The 9,620-nt window shown below is 41.8% G+C and overlaps 1 pseudogene; it reads left to right on the top strand.

The window, feature by feature from the left end:
• Window positions 1-1,443: 1,443 nt before the first annotated feature.
• Window positions 1,444-9,361, top strand: LOC115752273 (annotated as a pseudogene).
• The last annotated feature ends 259 nt before the right edge of the window (window positions 9,362-9,620 follow it).

The following is a 9,620-nucleotide window of genomic DNA, read 5'->3' as shown; positions in this document are numbered from 1 at the left end:
ATCTCCCAAGATAGTTCTTTGTTGGTCTAGCTTGGTGGGCGAATTTTGAGAGATGATTAACGAGGCTGAAGAATCAAACTTTCAAGTATCATTATTGCAATTTTTAGCTCCTCGGTCTTCACGAGTCTTAATTTATGTTATAGGTTTCAAGAGTCAAAGTTCTAATTTCTAAGTATTTTATTGTACGTTGTGGTTCCTATGACTTTAACGTGTTTTCTAATTCTCAAGTCATTGTTGATCGGGTAGTTCTCTAGTCTTTATTGCTTTATCTATTTCCTATGTACCAGTCTCTAGTCTTTATTGCTTTATCTATTTCCTATGTATCAATCCTTCCATGAAAAGAGGCGAAATCTCAGTTGTAAGGTAGATATTATTGACAAATATGAGTACATGAGATTTTCCTCTATGTGATTGAATATCTTTGAAGAGTGGATAACTCCTAACCCAGCTTTTTTATTCCTTGATGGTGAGCCAAAATATAAGCACTTTATATTGGATGGTGTTATTCTTTAAGCCTTTGTGGCGAAATTTGTCTGTCCTGAATCTATATCATAGGTTGGTGGCACGTCCATTATGCCTCGGTGTAATTCATAATCTATCCTACATTTGCATCATCCATCGACATCCGTCCCCCACACACTATGTTCTGTCCTCGATTCCTTCCTGATATGATATTCGCAGCTCCGAGCACCCATCGATTGTGACACGTGATTTGTGATCCTGGGCATCGACATCAGCTGTAGGAACACATGATTTGTGATACTTACCATGAAGAGCAAGTTGCCCTTCTGCTTCGAGCTCGGAATTTCTTGCCACGTTGGTATCGTTTTCATCATACGGTGCTTTGTGCTTGTAGGGACGTAACGCCACTGAATAGAAAGGATGACATGCTATGTCGTTTTCTTGCTGCTTCTACTACGAATTTGGTGAGTCCTCGCTCATTTTATTTCATGTCTTTCGCCTTTCTTTCCCCCATTTCTTGCGTTTTACTTTAGAATCAGTAGTTACTACCATTCACCTATTTACTATTGAAAAATCGCAACGTAAGCGCTTTGAAGGGAGACATAACGATCTGCCGATCAACGGAGAAAATGTTATACTGTGTTTGATATAAAGAAAATTTGAAAAGTTTTAGGCTTTCCATGATGGTTTGGCATGTTATATCTACATTGCCTGATGTTGCTGATTTACTTTTATTAGTTTGTCCTAAAGGAGACAACAGATTATTAATTGAATTCTCTAGAAAAGATCCATTGGCATTTCTAATTACGATGATGGTTGCATGTGCGGGGTTGGTAGAAAAACACCATGTTCTCATCCATTCAAATTATTCATCACGTTTCGATCAAGAAGAAAAAATTATCCATCACGTGTCGAGGACAATCATTTTAAACTATAATTATAAAGGATGGTTAGCGTAAGAGACTCGAAACAAAACTCGCAATGCCACTTCCTGCTTTGTTCACAAAGCTTCCTCCCCTCCTCGATCCGCCCTAAGCAACCCTCTCTCTCATTCTTTAGTCACCCCCGCTCCTCCTCCTCGTCCCCCTCCACCGTCTCGTCCGGCGCTCAATTTGCGAAATGCGCACTGAACATTGAAGATCAAGATGTCGCGAGACGTGCGGCGAATTGGAGACCTAGCGTTTGGGACTCTGGCTATGTGCAATCTCTCACCGCTGATTTCGCCGCAATGATTCTTTTTCTGTATATCTATTTTCAGCACAAAACCCAGCCTAGCTTAAGTTCTATGGGAATTCCATCTCTTCCCACGGCGGCCGAAGGAACAAGCCCCGCCCAACCTCTCTCTCTTCTTACCCCCAAAAAAAAAGAAACTCTCTTTCTGCAGGGTCATTTCTGAGGAGGAGAGAGGGATCTCTCCCTCCCCCTCCCCCTCCCCCTCTCTCTTTCTCCCTCTGTTTCCATATCTCTCAATAGCCTCATCTTCTTTAAGATTTCTTCGTTGATGATCGACTTTCTCCGAGTGAAGAGTTTTATCCGATGAGCTTAGAAATTCGAACCGTGACGGTGCTATTCTGACTCGCTCACTCCGGCCCCAATGCTTACTCCATATAGCCAACTACAACTCCTCTACTAGTTCAATAGTCGGCTTATTTAAAAGTTATTTTGTAATCAATTGGTATCTGTTTTGCAAATTTCTCTCCTGACCTAGAGTTAGATTTAGATTTGTGTGCTCTTCTATTCCAATCTAGAAATAAATCTGAGATTTACAAGGCCATATCTGTGTTTTTTCAACTTGTTGGTGTTGTTGTCTCTATACGGTGATGGTGCTGAGACGTCGAATCTAGGCGCCCATTGCGTTTTGGCAAAGCCGTAGTAACTAGAGAGGGAATTCCTATCGTGTGCTCATCACTAATTTTGCAGTGATCGGCCACCGATTATGTTTCCATGCGTTTTTGTGGAATGAGCGAGTCTCTACAGGTTGTACCAGGTTGATTTATCTTTTAGATTTACATGCTTTTATTTAATTTACATTTTTATCTTGAAGTTATATACTTCTCTTTCGAATGAAATGAAACTTTTCATTCCATCCAAAAAAAGAAAAAAAAAAGTTCATATCCACATTTGGTCCCGAATTTGTGTTCTTTATCCAATTTGGAAGTAGAACTCGTGGAAATAAGCTATTAAATCTCTTGGTATATGGTGGCAAATTGAAGCTCATATGCAAGTTTTGTCTTCTTTATCTAAAGGGATAACTGTGTTGTGATTAAGATATGTGCATGTGTACTTCTTGTGAATCAGACTTGTATTCTCAATGCATAGGCTAGAGCTCGCCAGTACTTACTCAAATGTTTTTGCAAATAGCACGAGGATCGATCTGTTTCAATACGAGAAACAAAATTCAACTCTGCTTATGCATTAGCTTTGATCAAGATCTCATTTTTCTGAGCTTTTCATGTGCCTAGGTGGATATATATACAGAGCAAGTTCAAAGGTTGAAGGAAGAAGTCAAGGGTCTATTCCACATGGAGATGGATCGGGTGGCCAAGCTCGAGTTCATTGACGCGGTTCAAAGACTAGGACTAGGATACCATTTCGAGACAGAGATCAAGAACGCTCACAGCTCCATCTATACAACACTGACGATGCTCACCTTTCATATGATCTCTGCGCAGCTTCCCTTCGTTTCCGGCTACTCAGACAACATGGATATAAGGAACTGGAAGGTAGCCACCACCAGCGAACCTTTCGAGAGTAATGTCAACACCTCGAGATTTATCTCGCCATTTCTTTTGTTGGATGTGTAGATGTGCTTCAAAGGTTTATGAACAAGACTTGTACGCTCAAGAAGGATGTGAAGGGGCTTCTCAGTCTTTATGAAGCTTCTTTTTATGGATTAGAAGGTGAAACCATAGTCGATGAAGCTTCGAACTTTGCTTCTAAGCATCTGAAGGAACTAAACCTCGACGAAGTTCCCACTAACTTAGCGAGCGATGCGAGTCATGCCTTAGATATGCCGATCCACTGGAGGCCAAACAGGTTGGAGGCTCGGTGGTTCAACTTCATGGACATGTACGAGAAACAGCAAGACATGATCCCCTCTTTGCTACGATTGGCTAAATAAGACTACAATATAGTTCAATCCATCCATAAGAAGGAAGTTAGCAACATGGCAAGGTATGCGCAAGCACTCCATACATAGTTGATAGATGCATTTGACGTGAGGATATAAATTTTCACGCAAATATATGACAAATTTTTCAGCTGATGGGTTGAACTTGAAGTGAATAAGATGACCCTCTCTATAGAGACAGGCTAGTGGAACACTATTTTTGGTGCTGCGCAATGGTTTTTGAACCACAACATACAGAATTCGGAGAAATGACGACGAAGCTCACTAGTATGGTAACACTTATCAATGACGTTTATGATGTGTGTGGGACGCTAGAAGAGCTTGAGCTCTTAACAGAATTCATTGTCAGGATCGCATAATGTCATCATGGTCGTCGTTTTCCCTTCAAACTGTTATTGCCAAGAGCAAAGATAGGGAATCAATACGTCCACGAATGACGCGATGGTTACAATAGATCCTAAGAATTCTATGTTATGAATCAAATTACATATCATTTTTTAGATTAGCTTTTCTTCCTATAAGTAATTGATGAATTTGAGCTAATCAAGTAACGGTAAGCGCTAATTTTCATCATTATTACGAAAAGAGTACTTCGATTGACTGTCAAACATACAAAGTTATTATTGTTATTTTTTTGGTCAAATACAAAGCTATTGAAATGGTGATACTTTATCCGAGTGGGACATTACAGAGGTCGATAAGCTTCCTCTTAGAGTAAGGGCTTGTTTCCTCGCCTTGTACAATACGACCAACTAAATTGGGTAATGGACGATGAGAGAGCATGGAATTAATTCTATCCCTTATGTGCGGAAAGTGGTAATCTCGACTTTGGTCGATCTTGCACCTAGTAATTGTTGTGGATTCCTAAGCCTAGCCCCGTGCAGGGCAACCCGATTCTCTACTTGTATCTTTTCGCTTTTGACTTCTCTTTAAACATTTGAGAATCCGAAAAAAAATACGAGAAAAGATCATCCCTCGACTTGGTCATTGACCCTCTTTTTGAATTTTTAAGTGGGCGGATGAATGCAAGGTGAACGTTAAGGAGGCCCGTTGGTACAACAGGGGCACTAAACCGACGCTGAAGGAGTACGTGGACATTGCGGTGGATTCAGTTGGAGGGATGATTGTGCTGTTGGGCAGCTACTTCCTAACCACGGACAAATTGATGGAAGAGGGATTACGTGCCGAAAATCCCGAGTCTCATGCAATGTTCCTCTACGAACTTTCGACTAGACAATGATCTCATTACATCGTCGGTAACTTACTTTGACTTTTGCCCTTCCCCTTTGTCGCGACCCTAATCTCGGAGAGAGAGGGCTAATGGGGGGTCGCCCTTCGGGCCCAATTGCATGGTGGACCTTCGGACGCGGGCCTCTCCCAAGGCCCATTACCCAAATCGCAACGGAAGATAAAATCGAGTCGACCTTCGGTGTGGTCTAGTGACATGTGCTACGTGTGCATGCCTCGAAGTCGCCACCAATCGTTTCGTGGAAGGTACGATTGGAAACCCTATCGAATAGTCGGGAGTTTCTATTCGATTCTGCGAGAACTAGAGAAATGGAATCGGGGACTTAGTTACGCCAACTATCGTAGTTGACGCCCTTTCGGTACCTAAGTTGATTGAATTTTCTAACCTCGGATTTCATGCATATGAGTGGGGTACGAATCCTAATCTAGGAGTTCATGCAGGGGGGAGTGACTATCCTAGCAATCACAATCAATTAAAATAAGAAAGTAAGTGCGCAAATCAAGGAATCCATAATATGTGGATAAATCACATCAAATCGGAATGACATTCCTAATATAGCCCTATTGGCTTAGAGAAAGGGTATTCAAAGCATAAGAGGAGGTCAAGAGTGGTTTGGAAGCGATTCGCCCATGAGGGGCAAAATCGTAATTTTGAGAAAATTTGGGGACGATTTACCAAAAAGGGCAAAATCGTCATTTCGAAAAAAAATCTGGAGTGAGAAATGTTGAAAATAGGATTGGCCACCTAAACTGACCCATTTCCTAATTTTCGACTTTTTTTTTTTTTAAGAATTTTCTGAAATTTTCTGGAGACAAATTACCCCTAAAGGGTAAACATGTCATTTTGGAAAGATCGGGAAAAGAAATCTCAAAAATAGGATTGGCCAGTTGATTGTGGCCATTCCTCAATTTTTGAGAATTTCTGGAATTTTTTAGGAATTTTCTACAATTTTTTCCTATTTTTTTTGGATTTTCTATGATTTTTCCAATTTTTTTTGGATTTTAAAAATCATTTTTCGAATTTTTTTATTAAAAAGAAAAATATTTTCCGGGTCGGATCAGGTGACCCGACCCACACCTCACGGACGGCCGGCTCTGTCTACCAAACGACGCCGCTTTGGATTTTCTCTTTTTTTTTTTTCTTTTTTTCGAATTTTTCACTCATTTTCTAATTTCCCGTCGAAAAAAGAAAATTCGCGCCTCAGATTTTGCCACGTGGCAGACTCTGGACGCTCCGATCTGGGAAATGAAACCTACGGACAAGATCAGGCCACGTGGTTAGCCTATGGCCTTCCGATCTAGAATTGGGATCTATGGTTTAGAGCGCGCCAAGTGTCACGCTCTCGACGCTCCGATTTGTGAACCAATCTATGGTCAGGATCTGACCATGTGGCTAACCCACAACCACTTGATCTCTTGATCAGATCTACGGTCAAGATCGGACGACGTGGCTAATCCACGGCTGTCCGATTAAACGAATTAATATGAATTCCGAAAATTAATTTTCTATTTATTGATTTTTTTTTTAAAAAGAATTTTTGATCCTACGATTGGAAACGTGACGCGTGGCCAAACCTGGGCCACCCGATCACAAAACATTTTTTTTATTTTTCAAAAATGAAATATTTTTGAAAAATGGTTTTTATTTTCGGAAAATCCGAGATCTCGACACGTGGCTTATTTTGGGCCGTCGGATCAATGTTGTTTTTTTGTTTTTCTGTTATAACCGCCGGCTGACGTGGCCATCACGTCAGCGCCACGTTGACCCGCTGACCGCCACGTCAGCTTCGTCTCCTATCTCTAGACTCCGACGAGATGGACGGCCGACGGCTTCCCGGCACGATCCAACGGTGAAATCTCGCCCGATTTGGGCGATCTAGGTATCGACGGAATTGTCTCGACGTCATCTATCACATATCCGAAAATCAGCGCGATCTAACGGTGGGAACTATCCTAAAAGAGGCCAAACAGGTCCGGCCAGAATGCACTTTTCCGGCGATTTCAAGATTTCGAGTTTTCAGCCATTCAGACGTGATTTTCAACATATCAAAAGCATCCAGGAGGTAGGAAGGACTTACCTGAGCATCTTGAATATTCGGCGATTGGTCGTTTAACGACCACAGACTCGGGATTCCGGCGAAGTTCGGGAAGTTTCCGATCTCGCCATTTTGGCGTGCATCGATGCAAGAAAAGAGGAAGGATAGGCTTAGATGCTGTTCTAAATTCGAGTCGGAGGTCGAAAATGCATGAACAACTCTCCAACTATCTGATTGAACTCAAGCACCTATTTATCGAGAAAAACAGAGCCTAACCAAATGATGAGGAACTGACCTGGTTTCGCCGGCGATGATGGCGGCACGAGGAAGTGCGACGGTGGTGAGCTCGGCCTCCTGGATCGCTCTCTCTCAAGAACTCGCGCTCTCTCTTCTGTGAAGTCGTCCTCTCACTCCTATCTCTCTCTCTGCTCTCTCGTTCCCTCTCTCGTCTTCTTTCCCCTTCACTCTCTGCTCCTCCTTGTTCTGTTATGCTCCTCCCTCTTTCTCCCCCTGTTCCTTGTTACCGAACCCCCTTTTATCCAAAACTTCCTCGAGGTTTTCGTGCGCGCGAGAGAAAACTGGGCTCCAAAAGAAATCCTCCTCCCCTCTTGCGTGGCTGTCTTCAAGTCTGTTATGGGTATTTCTGCCTGGATTCTCACGTGCGGCACACGTTTTGCCCGACCGGACGTCGCCGGGTTGGTGCGGGTCGTCGATCAAAGTTGGATCATCCACTGGGTCTTGCGGATTGGCGCCTCATTTGCATCTTCTTTGGGCGTCCCTGCTGCTGAAGCTTTTTATGGGTGTGCATAGGAAGAACAAGGTTCTGTGCGCGCACTTTATTTTGGGTTGGCTTAGTCAACTATTTGACTTGCTCCATTTTTTATTTTTTGTGTGCCTAATTCAGCATTAATGTGACCCCTTTTGCACTTTTAAGCTCAACATTGAACTCCACAACATGTCTAAAACCTAGGAATGGTAACACTCGGTCCAGTGGATCCAATTATACATAAATCCCCAAATTTAGCGAGCGACTCGGAAGTAAAATTTATCCAATTAGTGCTCTTTACGACTAACCTGTGCTAATTTGACCTCACCAGTGTGTTTAGAACTCCAAAAAACTTGTGGGTCAATATTCATTTCCGCATGGGTTCGCCTTTAAAATGACCAATTTGACCCTAATTGAAAATCGAGGACTAAATTGGAAATGCAAAGAAGCACATTTTGCAATCTGCTCAAAAATTGAAATTGATTGGACTAAAATGCAATTAAAAGTGTAAGAATCAAATGTCATAACTGACTCAAAGTAAGAAAAATAAAAGAAAGACCTCAAATGATTTTTTTGGCTCAATTCGGGTCCACATTTGCAAAGACTCATGTGACCCCAAGTTGAATTTTCCAATTTTTCAGTGGCAAAAATGAAGAGGGAATAAAAAATTTAAATAGTGGATATTTTTCCATATTTTTGTGGCCACAAATGCTATTTTTTCGTAATTTTGTGTATTTTTATAATATACGGAAAATACTAAAAAATGTGAAAAATATCGAAAAATATTTTTTTGTTCAAAAATGGATCCTTAAGCTTGGCCAAGGCTTCCAAAATTGATTTTTCGATTTTATGAATTTTTACGGATTTTTAAAGATTTTTTCAAAAGAAAAACCGATTAAAAATCGAGTGTCAACACCCTTATTAACAATATCACGTAGAAAACACTGCATCATGGGCATATTCACAGTGATGTGCTATTCTTTTTAATTCACTTGATCCGAATGTGAGATGAGTCTCGAGACTAATGTTTGCAACCCATCAATGTCGCCCATGGGCATGTTCACAGTGACATGCTGTTCTTTTTAATTCACTTGATACGAATGTGAGATGAGTATCGAGACTAATGTTTGTAACCCGTCAATGTCGTCCATGCTCAGCATGAATTGGAACGAGGAGACAACGTGAAGGCGCTGGAATGCTACATGAACGAAATCGGCGCCTCGGAAGAGGCCGCGCGGGGAACACATGAGGCACCTAGTGCGCAAAACCTAGAAGAGGGTGAATAGAGATGTGTTTGAGGACTACCCGTACCTTAGTTTCGGGGCCTTTTCTCAGTGCCTGTTTGAACTTGGCACGAGCTTCTCAATGCTTTTACCGATATGGAGACGAACTCGGCCTTCCTGATCGCGAAACCGAGGTCCATATTATGTTGGCTTTATTCGAACCCGTGCCCCTTGATTAGGGATACCTTATTGATCGAGGTCTGGCTTTTGGGGAGAGCCTTTTACCTTATGCGTTTTTCTTAGCTTTCGTGTGGTGTGTCTGTGTGCTCTAAGATATTGATGGGTGTTTGTTCAAACTTCATAAGATTCGCAGGAGAAGCAAGCACATGCTGTTCCGTCCTTTATATTGTGGCTGGTTACGTACATTGCTAACGATGTTTGCCATGATTAACGTTTTTTTTTTTATGCCAAATAATTACACATCATTTTACATTGGAGAAAGATTGAAAAGGAAAAAAAAAAATTATAGCAGCAAAGGAAAACCGGTCAACTTTGAGTAACACTGGTTCAATGCAATTTGAAACCGCAATGGCCTCGCTCGGGGCCTTGGTGCCCGCCCTCACCGTCCGCATGCCAGGGTGTGAAAGCCCTCGCCCATATCTAGTGAGAGCACGGGCGAGGGCCGCAACACTCGCCAGCCAAAATGAAAAAAAGAAAAGAACAAAAAAGTTATAAAATTATAGATCGCGGAAAAA

The sequence above is a fragment of the Rhodamnia argentea genome, chromosome 10, assembly GCF_020921035.1.
Source record: "Rhodamnia argentea isolate NSW1041297 chromosome 10, ASM2092103v1, whole genome shotgun sequence".
Lineage (NCBI taxonomy): Eukaryota > Viridiplantae > Streptophyta > Magnoliopsida > Myrtales > Myrtaceae > Rhodamnia > Rhodamnia argentea.
This window is presented reverse-complemented; position numbering and strand designations above follow the sequence as displayed.